The sequence below is a fragment of the Calonectris borealis genome, chromosome 25 (assembly GCF_964195595.1).
Source record: "Calonectris borealis chromosome 25, bCalBor7.hap1.2, whole genome shotgun sequence".
Lineage (NCBI taxonomy): Eukaryota > Metazoa > Chordata > Aves > Procellariiformes > Procellariidae > Calonectris > Calonectris borealis.
In genome coordinates this window covers 4,143,229-4,158,126 of record NC_134336.1, presented here as the reverse complement: position 1 = coordinate 4,158,126, position 14,898 = coordinate 4,143,229, and the positions used below count along the sequence as shown (strand labels likewise).

Genomic DNA, 14,898 nt, shown 5'->3' with positions numbered 1-14,898 from the left:
CTAAGAGTGGGGTCTTTAATAGCCCTCTTCCTCAGGAAGGAGAAATGCCTTTTACCAACGGCTTTGCCTTACTCCCACAGCCACTCTGTGTCTGGGGAGCCACTAAACACGATGGCTTGCAGGTGCATGATCTAAAGGGCGGCTGCCCTGCTGCAAAGCCAAAATGACACATACATCACGTGCAACGAGGCAGTCTCCCTGTCTCAACTCTCACCAGCTTTGCTATCTAGGTGCAAGGAATAATGATGAATTTAGTGTGTGCCTAGATGCACTGCCTTTGCAACGCTGGAAATGGTGCAAGGATTCCCAAGCAGCAGGAGATGGAAGTGTCTTCATCACCTTTTCAACACTATCTCTCTGATGTCAGGGTTTAGCTCAAATAAAATTCTTCTTTGTGCCATATCACCTGCATTTAGAGCGCCACGTATCCCTGCTATTGCTATTCTTCTGCTGTTGTGAATTGCCTGTCACAGAGATGGATGGAAGCCCAAACTAACCTCACCAACACACCTATTTCAGCAGGCAGTGCCAAAGCACTAGAGCAAGCAAAGAGGTTACAGAATATCGTCCCTAATGTCACAGAGACTAAGACCCAGGGGGCCTGGTCATGCCATTTGGCAAACAATCCTTTATGAAGCTTCTCAGTGAACAGAAACCGAATCCTTCATTTTCAACAAAGCCATTTAAAAAAATCTGTACAGTAATGCATTGTGCCAATGCTTAAAACGAACAGCACAAGTCATTAGGAAGCTATCATACTTAATCTTGAATATAGCAGGACTGTTTAAATGCTACAGAACAGAGAGTTTCAAATAGCTTTTTGCTAACTTTAATAACCAAGTTTACAATTGAAAGGCAAGAGCAAAAGGGGGAGGAATTTAGATCAGCACAATGTAAACCTAGATAAAAAATGAAAGGTCTTGACTCCCACTGTTCTTATGTCAAATCGTATTTGTCAAAACAAAAATTAGTGCTGAAATCTTGTTTGGAATAAAAATTAGGATGCAGTTTCTATGAAACACAATGAACTTGTTAACTGTTGAGGCACAAAAGACTCCAGTTGTTACTGGTTATTTATCTTCACCTCTTGGGGTGCAGGCGATGCAGGGCAAAACAAGAACTGAAAACACTGAGATCCCTTCTTCTGCTTATGCTGGTACTGAAGGCTTCAAAAGATTGAACTGGCTTTGATTAAAATCAGTGCCTTGTTAAAACAGGAGTTTGAAAAGCGACCATCTCTGAGTGCTGCTTTTCTTGCTCTTTTCGGATCTTTTTCTCATTGATAGTACTTGGAAACCAGACTGAACTTTTGACATTTATCCAGAGATTTGTGCGAGAAGCCTGGGAGCTGGCTGAGACCACGTCACCAGACAGCTTCTGGGTGGTGGCACACTGTCGAATTCTGGGGGAAATCTACACAGAGACCTTTTTTACACAGCTCAGGATTATCTTGGCAACAAAGTAAACTGTGAAAATCATTGCACAGTTTCTTGAAAAATCTGCTTTGCAGTGAAGGTTTGCCAGCCTCTCTCCGGAGTGCTCTGGGTCAGGCAGAACAGGTGGTTGGGAGCCTGGAACTCCTGAGATAGTATCTGGGTTTAGGCCAGAGCTCCCTGCCCGCTCTGGGCCTTAGTTTCTTCTGCCAGCAAAAAAGCAGGAGGCATTTTCCTCCAAGTTTAAAAAGAAAAAGAGTTTAAATAAAGATAATGTTCTGGTTAGAAAAATAAAAAGATTTAAAAATCCACATTCAGGGAAAGTGATGCAGCGTGCTGACCAAAGTTTTAGCCTGTTCTACTCAGTACCAGTTACAGCAAGACAAGAAACAAGAGTCAACAGACAGCAAGGCACACGCTAAGCAAACACTAAGCAAACAGACCCTTGTGGCCTGTTCCCTCGTCAGCTGCTGTCTCGTCATCTCTGTTGATCACATTAGTTTATCCACCTTCATCTGACCTGGCATTTCTGCCTCTGTTCAACCTAAGCACCTTGCACTAGCCATTCATTTTCTCTCTGGAATGGCATTGCAAAAACACTCCCACCAGTTTATTTTTTAACTTTTCCTTTCATAATTGTCCTCTAGCACAGAAACCTTGCACTAGGTATCAGTACGGGAAGATACAATCCAGTTCCAGGAGACAGTCTCAAATAGAAAGACAATCTGCTCACATTACAAGTAGGATCAAGCCAATTGTCAGTGATCTCTAGGACAGCGCTGGTGCTGTTTGTTCAGCTGACATAAATTAAACAGAAAATCCGAATGAAACTAGCAAACAGGTTACAGGCCTTTTCAGGAAGAAAGAAAATGTCTCAGTTAAGTCTTCACAATTGTCTCATTACAACCCGGTCCTTCAGCTGCCTGTAAATGGTACCTACACACTGCAGATGAAGCCTGCAAAACCACCACCACCAGACCTGAGTTACAGCCTTGCCACTGTGTCTTATTTATTGAGGTTTTTGTCTGCAAACCTGATAGCTGTAACACAGAGTAACTTTATTCCCTTTAAGGTAAACTAAACAAATTACATCTGAGCAACAAGGTAGCAGTAGAGAAAGATAAAGGGGACAAAAAAGTAGTCCAAGAATTAGAAAAGATCTATTTCTTTTCTTATCAGCACACTCTCCTGCAGACTAAAAAAAAAAAAAAAAAGTCCATTAGCTTTTGAGCAACCTCATTTTTCTTTGCTCTCCAAGTAAACCACTGCACCTACACTTCAGGGACTTCATCAGAAAACACTTCATATCCAAGGTTATTTTCCCATCTTCTTCATAGTAATCTTCCTCACTCTCCTCTCTAGATATTGGTCAAAAGGTCACACCCCAAATACTTTCCACCCCACGCATGCTCCCCTGATGTTCAGAGCAGGGGGTGACTACGCAGAAGAGCAGAACCCACCTTACAGAGCCCTTGGCCTCCAGCGGCTCACAGGCAGCTCTACCGAGTAACATGCCATGGGCAAGTCTCTCCTCTGCTCCCCTGCCAACCTCAGCTGCGAGCAGCCATCGATGGAGAGTCTTGGGGCAACGCTCTGGGCACTGCCATGGCTCCCAGCTCACTAACTGCACTAGTTATGGTTGGCTTCAGATTCTGCCTCTCCCTGGCACTTGTCCTGCCCTGCAGCAGGTCAGCAGTGGCAACAGACATGGGGGGGACTCTGCAAGCCCCCACAGATCCCAACAAACCAGCCTCCATCACCCCAAGACACAAACCACCCTTGATTTCAGTTTATGTTGACGTGCCAGGTCTGATCTCTTCCACTTCATGATTCCTGATAGATTTAGCTCTGGTAGCTGACAGAGCGATGACCCTGCTTCATAGGCTATCAACTGGCTACTAACTTCGTCAGCTATCAATTATCTGTTCCCAGAGATGCTAATTTTCTTGCAGTTCTGGAAGAAATACTTAGTGGATCCGTCAGAAACCCACACATTTTACTAGACGCAGGGCATCACTCAAACCAGTGCTGAAGTTACTGCCACTCTATAAGCTTCATACCTAAATCAACTCAAAACCTAGTCCTATACACTGTAGGGCGGATAACGTCACACTTGCCCCAATTAAGGAAAGGTCAAAGTGCTGATCATTCCCTGAAAAGATGCTTAGAAACAGGAGAGTAACTAATCCTGGAGCACGTGGCTCGGAAGAAGCAGAGCCTATGGTACATCAGACCGTGCAAAGAGACTAAAAGGTAACGCCACCTTGAAAGAGCCATCTGCAAACAAGGGATGACCCATCTCCCACCTCAAGGCAAGGAATTTTGAAGACTGACATTACAGGGATCGCCCAAACATCTGGCCCACAAGATAGCTCAGTCTGTTTTTCGTTGCCAGCAGGAGCGATCTTCTGAGTTCACGGGAAGGGATAATGAATCACAATTCCACCTGCACTACACAATTGGTGTTAGCATATGTGCTGCACGGTTTCTAGGTAAATCTGGCATCATAGAGAAGCATCTTGAAGTGTTGGCTTTTAGGTTGCTATGATCAAATTTAATACAGAATGTGTTCCAGCTGGGGAAGAAATAGCTTTTTTGGATTACAAACCACTCATGTTTTTCAAATATCAATTTCCCCTGAAGAATTAAGTCTATCATTCAAACTGAACTAGCAGTGGCAGCTCTCCCCTGAACAAGTGATGGGTGAGAGAGAGAAAAAGAGAGCTCATGCTCATTTAGGAATGTGGCGAAGTAGGCTGTGTCTGGAGGAGATCAGGCTGGTGGGAACAGGTTAGCAATATTATTATGCACTGGGAAAAAAAAGAAAAGAAAAGTGTTCAGCATAAAAATGAATTGCTTGTCACAGTAACAGCCCTTCAGATAGTTACTTCTTTCAGTGGAAGGGAAGAGAAGATATATGATAAGCACCTATTGCCAACTGACTCTTAAGTATTTAATACTTGGCAGCAGCTCCCCAGTATAATCCTCTTTTCCCCAGTTTCTCCAACCACCGTTCATCATTTAGCGATCCTCCAACAACAGGCACTGTCCCGTCACTGCATGACTCCAAACCTCCTGGAGTTCAAATCAAACTCTTTCTATCTGAAAGTTTCATAGAGGAGGAAGCGGTTTGACTGAGCCTCAGGAACACAATCCTTGATACTGGAGAGAGACTGCAAATCCACTCTCCACGTGTATCCAATCCGTTTCCCATGACACACCGATTCTATTGCAGGCAGACTACGTCGGCTATGGAGAGCTCAGCGGAAAATTGAAAGCAATAATCGTTCAAATGCTCCTTCGGGAAAGAGGTTTTCTCCTTTCTTTGGGCAACAGGGCTCAGATGTCAGTGAAGCAGAGGTGATTACTTCTGGCAAAGATCGGTAATTTGACAAGCAAAAGAGTAATTCTGGGAGGAACAGTTCAAGAAGGTTAAGCGGAAGACAACAGCAGCAATACTGGTGGGCAAAATACTGCTGGTCTCTCCTCTTCTGGATGTTTGAAATTAATTTGAGACTTGTTAAAGGTAATCTGATGATATACTACTTATTGCTCCTTCACATACCTCCTCGAGGACTTGCATCATTTAATGTGAGGGGTCCCAGCAGGCCTATTAAAACAAACACATACGTCCTACCTGCAACTATTATCCATAGGCTCTGAGAGATACAGGTAGCAGTTAATGAGCAGAGACTGCTAATTCATCTTAGAATTCAAAGGAGAGATGCTTCGTTATAATAATCAGGAACAAGGTGCCCTTCTATCTTCCAAACACACTTCCCAAAAAGTGGCTGTGGCAGATGTGTTATGACAGCACAGGAGAGAGACGCAGCTTCTAACTCCAGACAGCATTTTTCCCTCAGCAGATAAGATACACTCTGGAAGGGTTTTGCAGAACAGACAGTGCGTTCTAGTTTGGGTTGTAAAACTGCTCATCCCTGACGTGGTTTTATCTATAGTCCAGACAAGCAAACATCACCTCCCATAGCGTGTTCACAGAAATGAGTTGGTCCTTAACACAAGCCTAGGTGTGAGAGCAGAATTCAGAGATACAGGAATGAAACTGCCCTTTGCCTCAAAATAAAGCTAATAGGATTAATTATGCTGTTCAGTATGCAACAGAATGGGAGGTGCTGGGCCTGGACACCTGCTATCAATCCAGATACTGTTAAGCAGTCAAGTTACTGCTCACAAGCTGAGCTAAGGTGCCTAATAATCAACGATGAAAGAATCTAAATACATTTTATTTGTGAATGCAATGGGTCAGGAGAATACAAATGGTCCATTACCACGTCTCAGCTGATGAGCAGGAACACATTAAGCCATGGTAACTCCATCACTTGGAACCATCTGTCCACATTTTTCCTTTTCTCTCCTATATAGTTAAAGTCACACCAACAAGACCCCAGCTGAAAGACTGCAAATGCTCTCCAGTATGTTGCTTGACAGGATTAGATATCAAAATAATCTTAGCAAATTGGGAAAATAGTCTGAAATAACAAGGATGCAATTCAATAAGGACACACAACATATTTCACCCTGAGGGAAGAACAACGAACCACGAAGCATAAGGAATAAATGGTTAGTCTGCACTCTGCAGAAAACAGTACCGAGGCTACAGCAGATCACAAATTCAGCTCAAATCAACATGTTGTAATGTTGCAAAACGGAGCAAACCCCACCCCAGGACGGGTAAATAGTGTGTGTCACATGCAAGACATGAAAGGGCTCTTGCACTCCACTCCGCACTGGGAAAGCGTCAGCCAGGACACAGAGTCCACTTCAAGAAACATCTGGCTCATCCGGAGAGTTTAGAGGGGAGCAACAGCACTGAGGAGAAGGCCACAGAATGTGACCTACAATTAAAGCTGGAAAGTCTGGGGTTGCTCAGTCTTGAGGGGAGAAGATCGAAGGGAACTTGGCAACATTTTGCAAAGACACAGAGAGATGCTGCAAAGAATAAGATGGTAAACCATTCTCCACATCCACGGGGGGAGGCCAAGAAGTCGCAGCTGAACCTCCCGCAGGAGAGCAAGGTCACACACTGGTTCAAGCTTTAAAACTGTAAAGCACTGAAGCAGAATGCCTGTGGTCACTGTCTGACATGGGGTAGCTTAGGGATGGCTTAAGAAGGGAAGGGAAGGACTGAATGATCTGTCACTGTTCCTTTTTTATTCTGTGATTACTCACTAAGATGAATGAGAATTGCAGGTCTCCAAAAAGCCTCATGAAGATGCCCCTTGGAGATGCACCAAAGTGATTCTGAGGGAAGGAAGTGCTTCATAAAATGCTTTCTGATGGCTCGATTCCCTGCAACCCCCCAAAGCTACTTCAGTGACAGAGTACATCACAGTTACAATTTTGGATGTACACGGAAGTCAGAAAATTAAAAATGCTGGTTCCCACAGCAACCAAGATGCAGCCTGCCAAGAGAGAAGGAATGTTCTAGCCTAGTCAAAAGGTGTTAATTTTAATGCCTGAAGGCGACTTCCACTTCCAGATCCCTGAAGAAGGCCTCGGTGAAGTCAAAGAAAGCTCTCTGCTCTCATGTACAGGAAAAACTTGATCCTCAGTTTCTCCATTCCTGAATTATCTGCTCTTACTTGCAGAACACAGTACAGATTTGAGATTGGAAATTAAGATGTGAGACGGACAAATCAAGACTGCTGTGAAGCCCATCACCGGGAATGCTGTGATCTTGGACCACACTACACTTTAGTATTCACATAATTTGTGCTTTCCCATCCTCCAACTCTGTGAAGAAATGATATCCCTATGTAATCAGGTATTCAGATAAAAGCACTGTGGCGAGAAATAGGCGTAACTTGGGTGTTCTTAATTGCATGTTTGTATCAGAGCAAGGATATTATGGGTATATTGAAATTGGTATGGAAGCAACCTCTGCCTCCAGAACTTTCTCTTGAAACACCTTCATTTTCCTGCACTGAGTCTTTTCTCCTTTTTTCTTTTGGGAGCTGCATATAAAGTGTGTTAGGGTGCAGTAGATTTTTTGAGAATAAAACATCAGAAGAAGGATGAACAATTTTAGTAAGTCCAAAAAAATCCTCCCCATTTTTCACTCTGATGCCTCAAGCAAAGGCTAAGGGATTTTCTTGAACTTCCAAAAAATTCTCTCTAGAGACAAAAACAATCCTGAGAGGCTAAAAGAGAGTATTTTTTTTAAAGTATAAAGGTCTTCAAATGACAAATGCCTACCAAAATATTCTGAACACATAGATCCAACCTTGAAACCAGTGACAAATCTGAAAGTTGACGTCCTACGGGATGACGTTAAACCTACTGATTAAGTGAGATAAGAGACTTCTCTCATCCCAAAAGGCAGCAGAGATGGAAAAAAAAAAATCGGAAACAAGTACCTGGAGGAATTGTAGAAAAGGAAATTCGTAGCAGGGGCCATTTGAAATGTGATCTCCTGAAGGCGAATAGAAAAATGTCAAAATCTAACGCTAATCCAAATGAATATCCAATGAGATACATAATGAAGGTGGCAAGAAACTTCAGCAGCAGCACAAAAAAAGATATGATAAAGCAGTTAAGTTCTAAATGTGAAATCTAACACAGCAAAGCCAGTTCTGAACCTGCCTAATCTCTTCAAAAATTTCAAGAGCGGAAAAGGAGTGAATTAAAAACAAAGGAAAGTGGGTTTTTTGCTACACAGTTTATAGCTACGCATCTCCTCTGAATAAACAAGGAAAAGCTAAATACAGAGGGATAAAGATAAGAAAACCAGAGGTCTCAAGATATTTCCAACATAAAAAGGCATGACTAAAAGTACATCTTTTAAATATTCTTAACTTGCTCTGCTTTTTTACGTAGTTTCTGGTAGTGCATGTCAGCAGGTGGGTTTGCGTCTGCAGCAGAAATGACGTAAAGCATCTGACTGCAAATGGTGGCTAGAGGACAAACGGCCCTCAGTGTTTCTGAAAGATATATTCTGACTAAATCAGAGGTATCTGTGTAGTCAGGAGCTTCAAGTCTGGTATTCAACTCAGTATACTCTGTGTTATTATCAAGTCAACACAGAGAGGTGCCATTAATATCCTTGGAGTGGATGCTGGATATTAGTTCAAGCCAGTTGAAAGTGCCAAAACTCCAACTCAGCTTTTGCTGTGGAATTGCCACCAACGCCTCCGTAATCCAGAGAAGAATCGGTGAGCAGTCCAACTACACCCACTCTCAGTTGGCTGCCTTTTAATCACACGCTCAATATCTCTGAAGATTAGACAATTATTTCCGCATAATTAGTGTCCAGAATGAGGCACAAACACCACCCATAATGGGGTGATTAAAAAAAATTTTAAAAAATTAAAAAATAAGAAAAAAGCTTAAAGACAAGCTCACTGTATTTTGAAATACAGCCCTCAGAGTCTGAAAAAAGGAAAAAAAATAGTTACAGCCTGGACTGTTACCCTGTCTACATGGTAACAGGGCTGCTTGTGCGCGGCTTGCTTCCTCCACACCGATGTATGCTCTACTCCTCAGCATCATGAAAAGAGGTCCCAAAGAATGCTCTCTAGTCACAACATCTCAACGCAATTTTCTTTCTTCTTCTGCTTTCATTTGCTACTTTAATGGCTGGTTTTCTCATTTATTTTTTGTTTCCTGCTCCTCCATTTTGCTGTGCAAAGCAGTTCTGACAAATCCCGAGACACTCTCCTACTTTTAGGCCTCATTAAACTCAAAACTCTGTTCAGGGTCAATGGAAAGTTCATGAAACTCATGAGGAAGCCTGGGATGATTAATGGCTTTACACTGAGATAATGTGAAGTTTGCCTGGTTTCCTGCTAAAGAAAGGCCCAGTCCAAACCCTTGCTGTCCAATCTTTGCAACTGTCCTCATATCTAAAGGGCTGAACACAAACAGAGAGACACCGGAACGTGCATCTGTGCTTTGCATCTTAGGCCAAGGCTGTTCTCCACTGAATGTTCTGAGTTTGATTTTTGTTTTCCAAGATGTAAATCTCAGCTGAGGGGAGATGAATCTATTTGGTTCAAATCAAATTTTTTTTCAAGAATTGCTGCCACAATGGAGCTGACCAGGTCTAGCTCAGCCCCAGAATAAGGGCTTTGATAGCAAAGGTGTTTGAAGAAGGCCCTAGGCCATTATATGTGACATTTTTTTCTGTTTAAACTTTTTAAATGAGTATTTCAAGCTGACAAGTTACTACCTGTCAGCTGAGCCACTGTAATAAGCTTAAATCTCTGTGTGAGGTTTAGGGTTCAGTGGAGCCCTGATGTTTGAGCTAATGCTTGAAACAGCACGTTTGAAGGAAGCCACCATTCTCAGCATGACCCAAGGTGAGAGCAGAGCGGGAACGGATCTCCTGCAGTATTGATGACAACCTTGGTGTCTGGAAGGAGTGATCTTTGGCAGGTGGAAAGCAGCGGAAAAAAACCCGTAGCTGGGATAAATGTCAGCTCTAACATGAATCATGCAACCAATCTCCAACGTGTTTGATATTTGGAGGATATCCTGATTCACTGCTTCCTGCTGACAGGAAATAAGCTTGTTGCTACAGATTTCAGTGACAGCAAAAGCCAACGTCAACTCAGAATGCCCTTCCTGAAAATAATACTCAACTGGGTAACATTATACATAAATAAAAAAAAAAGAAGATGATGCCAGGAGCAACGGTGTTCCAGCAACATCTTCATTACAATATATTTTTCTCTTTAAAGAGCCCATGGAGCCAACCATGTAATGTCACGTGCAATAGGCAGCAGGAATAATCCAGCATACAAATTCAGAGAGCAATTATTATTATTATTATTATTATTATTATTTTAATCACATAAAAGGACACTCCAGCGTTTTGTAATTTTGTGATCACAGGGAAAGAGACTCATAGGCAGAACAGAAAAGCTGCACCAAGTGATTGCACAATTGGAGGTTACCATTTCTCTTCTGGTGGTTAGAATGTTGCTAAATTAATATTTTCATCCAATTACCTTTCCCATGTTAAATATTCATACATCAACTCCTGTTGCTTCTAATTGAGGTGGGCACATTTCCTGCCTGCTTCGTGGTTTCCTGGCTAAATCACTGATGAAGGAAGCAGCTATTTGGAAAATGTCTGGCTCAACAGGCAAGACTGGATAGTTGAAGGGACTGACTCTGGGACGTGGAGCCTTTTGTGTCCCATGGGGCCCAGCACCTGAGGTGGTGGTCAAAGAGCACTCCCGCTGCTGTCAAAAGTTCCTGTGAAAGGAGCTTGGTGGTGCAAGCCCAGTGGAGAGATGTTACCTGAATCTCCATCCAGATCAGAGACTGGGCAGGTCACAGTGTCACAGTGCGGTGAGAGTCTGGTAGGATTGCACTGCATTCGCCAGGGAGAAAAAACCTGAAGGTTTCTGAATCTCAGGACAATCGACTTGGTACTTTCTAGAGGCCTCTCTGTATATATTCATGTGGCCACTACGTTTCTTCCCCAGCCACTTCAAACCCCTTTTTTATCCTGGAGAGCCAAAATAGCACTATTTCCAGGCAATCGAGACCAATGACCTCCTGTCTTCAAAACAAACTGTCAGGATAGTTCAGGCCAAAGTCTGAGCTGAGTACACAAACACAGCCTAAGCAGCCACTGATTTTCCAAGAACTGTTATCCAGCCTGTGCAGATAGCCCTGTGTACTCTGTCATCAAGCAATCAAACACAGAACAACATGGAGGGCCCTACATGAGGATGAACACTAAACACCTTATATCTTTCAGATCCAGTTGCTGTCAGATCTTGGCCACCCAGTTCTGGTGACCTGGCCGTGTCTTAGATGTGACAGTTGTCACACGGATTCACATCAGATAAAGCTAGAGAGCCTCACAATGATGCACAAATTCAGCATATGCTGAGAGAGGCGATGGCTGTGACAAGGCAATTCATAATTTTAAGCATGATTTCAAATGAGGAGAGAGGAAAAAAGGGGGGAAACCTAGTTAAGGATTGCTATGTCTATACTAAAATTAATATACTAATGTGCAGTTAGGTGGTGAAAAATGACTGTCTAACAGCACAGCAAGGTTCCATATTTACTTGCTGTCACTGATTTCAGAGCAAATTGGCTCACGTTATAAGTCAAAGAAGGATTCTTCTGCTGCCAGCACTGCACACTTCAAGAGATATCTGAAAATCAGGCTTCTTACCTTATCATTGTTAAAAGACTGTGCAATCAAAATGTAACTGACAATCCAGCTGATGCATGAGCAGAAATAGATGCCAGCTCACTCTGCCGTAGCTAGAGAAACTCTGTAAAGCTAACAGGATTTTAAAAACATTTTGTCAGAAAAATAAGTGGCTATGACAGACCCAGAGAGCGGGCAGAATAATAATTCAGCTGTCTAATGCTGGATATCACAGTGACAGGTGCATTTCAAGTGCCGCACTACATAATACGGTTGCCCTCTCCAGCAACCTCACTCCAAGGAATTCAACATGCTTTGCAAACATCGATTAATTTAATGCTTACAACACGGAAGACAGGAATGCTGAGATGCTGGGGTAAGAAGGGTTAAAATAACTAGATCAGCACTGGGAACAGAATACATACCTGCAGATCTCTAGCCTTCACCCTTAGCCAGAAGCCCAGATGTGCCATTTTTCTTAAATAGTTCTCCTAAACAAGCATGTTTTGGGCCGGATTCTAACAATGGCCAGATACTTTGCAGGTATTCTTGAGTTAGCTTAAGTGCAGAGAGAAATTTTGCAGATAATTCTGAAAACTCTGCCGTTGTGCAGTCATCCACATTGGAACCTTGTGGTGCAGGTTTTATTCTAACAGAGATCATCCTTCCACCCTAGTGTGCTTTGCCCATTTCCATGGCATAATTTCCAGAAGAATCATCACACATCTGAAATGGCTGCAAGTCTAGAACATGTTTACCCCACTGGAGGGCATGGGATGGGATGTTTAGCATGGCACATGTTATCACAAGCATCACAGATGAATAAATAATGCTTATGAAAGAACCACAGCTGGTGGGTTTAAGGAAAGGGCTTTCAAGTTGCAATGATTATAAACGACAGCAATCAGAAGACTTCTGTACAAATAAGCTATGTCCAGAACATAGGAGAATCTCGATGAAATTGATGCCCTAGGAATAGGATCTGGAGAGAATCAATCACAAGCAGGAACGTTAAGACCAAGTCACCAGATCAAAGTCCAAGTGAGTGGGAACGCTGCCTTCCAGCGTACGTAGCAGCCTAGCACTTACTCAGGTATGGGCAAGTCGTTGGGGAGGGATGCTAGCTCATGGCTGTTAAGAGAAGCAGAATGCTGTGTAGGAGCAGAAGGTGAAAGTTTATTTTGTATTTCTGCTTTGATTAGAGAGATATTTGATAAAGAGCAGCTCCCCGGCTTTGCCCAGGGTGAGGCTGCTAAACTGAAGGCTAGGCTACAAGTGAGCATCACATCCACAACAGGAAAATATATCACCCTTCAAGAACTCGATTGCTTCTCATGCACACAAACATACTTGAAAATAGCCTGAAAGAGGTTCCTTCCCTCCCACATGGAAGCAGCTGCAGAGAAATCTCAGCTTAATATTGACACCTCCAGCCTGGAGAGTACCCAATTTGCCTCCATTACATCTGTAGTTTGGAATAAAAAGATGCATGATGTGACAGGAGAGGGAATGGGCAACAACGAAGGTGGCGAACAGTGCCCTGTCCTAATCTCTAAAAGTCTCTGAAGACAAGAGGGATAGAGGGCTTCAGCAACAGATTGTCTAATGCTTCCATTCTTTACCAGCCTCAGTTAAAAGGAGGAAAAGCCTATTAAGAGGCTGAAATGTACCATGTAGCTTTTTTTCCGCAATCGTCTGCAAATCCTTGTGCTCCAAAGCATTTTCCTTGAGAGTGCTCACAGGCACGCTACAAACGGGCATAAGTACTGCCAATTGTTTTAGCATGATAAATGCATTTAAAAGCTTTCAATATTTTTGTCTGTTTACAGGCACGCTCCTTGAGGAATTTTGACAAGCTTGCCAGAATGGAAAAGTTGCAAAATGTTTAACTTGGTGCTGAAGTTAATGCAAATTCCCAAATAAGAAACCTGGGTATTCTTGGGATGGTGAAAGAGGAAGGCAAAGAATGAACAAACCCAAACCACTGTTCCTGACAAAGTGAGCCTGGGCAAGAGCAGTGGCTGGTCATACACAGCCTGTGCTAGTACAAGGCAGACTTCCAAAACTGCTTCTTTCAGATACGCCAGCAATCACTAACACAGCTTCCATGCAACTTAGAGTATTGCACAACCAGATGTGAGTTAACTCTCCTGGTACTTCTGCAGGAATTAAAGAGACAAGTGCCTCATCTGGGACAATAAAAGGACTTGATGTGGCACCACAAGCGGAACACCAAGGCTTTTCCCCATGCTGTGGCTAAACTAAAAGCCAGCCCTTCCTCTGCCATCTCCATCAGGGCCATCTGCCCTTGCAGTCCAGAGGCCAAAAAGGGTTGCTGCCATCCTAGAAGACACATGATGCCATTTCGACCTTCAAACCTTCACTTTCACACACATCTCACAGCTCCCCAAAGCTAATGAGGCCTACGTAGGAGGCCTCTCCACACAAAGCAGTAGATCTCCACATCTACTGTCTGAAAGATCACACCCATGTCATGTATCTGATGTCGAGAAGGACAGGGACACCTAGCGAGCGCAAAAACAGGAATAGGAGTGTTTCTTCGTACTGTATTAGTCCAATCCCTTTGCCCTGAGGAAATAAAGCTCACAGATAATTTGTCCACTAAAGAACTCTGCAAGGGACTCTGGGAGATAATCTCTGCAAAACAAAGTCCTGTGGAAAGAAGCCGAGAGACCTCTGTACAGCAAGCCTTCCCCGAGGAGGGGTGGGAAAGGGCTGCTAAAGCAGAATCTGCTGGCCTTCCTCCATCTTCTGCATCTTCTCACCACGGCACAACCTGTGCAGGCAAGGCCAAGCTAGGGCAGAGTGAGCAGAGCAGGGAAATGCTTTGAGTGCAAATGAGGAAAAAGACAATTTATATCCCAGAAAGTCAACAAGTATCCCACCAGAACGAGCACTGAAATTATGTAAGTGGCTCACATAAAAAAAGGTAATCTGCTAAAGAGTAAAATTATACAAGCCAGTAAGCACATAGTATAAAGAGCCTTTAATATTGATTCACTCACTCAATATTTCATGGAATTCACATCTTGCTCAACAGTGGAGAAACGAGAGAGAAAATGCTCAGTTTGGTCAGGTCCTGATGTCTATAAGCTTAGACAAATAGCAGCATTGTCAGGTTTGGTACTGACTTCATGTTTTAATAAAGACACTGGTTGGTTTTAGCACTGTTCTCAGATATGTTTGGTGCTAGATCTGTACATAGAAGTGATACAGGCTGGGCACTGAGAGATGCCTGTAGGAATGAGATTCCCAGCTGTGGAATATGAGTAGGCAACCCCTAGGAGCTGTGTTAGAAGTCTCACTTCA

The 14,898-nt window shown here is 43.1% G+C and overlaps 1 protein-coding gene across 3 annotated transcripts in view; it reads right to left on the bottom strand.

The window, feature by feature from the left end:
• Positions 1-14,898, bottom strand: part of MAN1C1 (mannosidase alpha class 1C member 1) — a 70,226-nt gene that overhangs the window by 30,125 nt on the left and 25,203 nt on the right. The window lies entirely within an intron of this gene.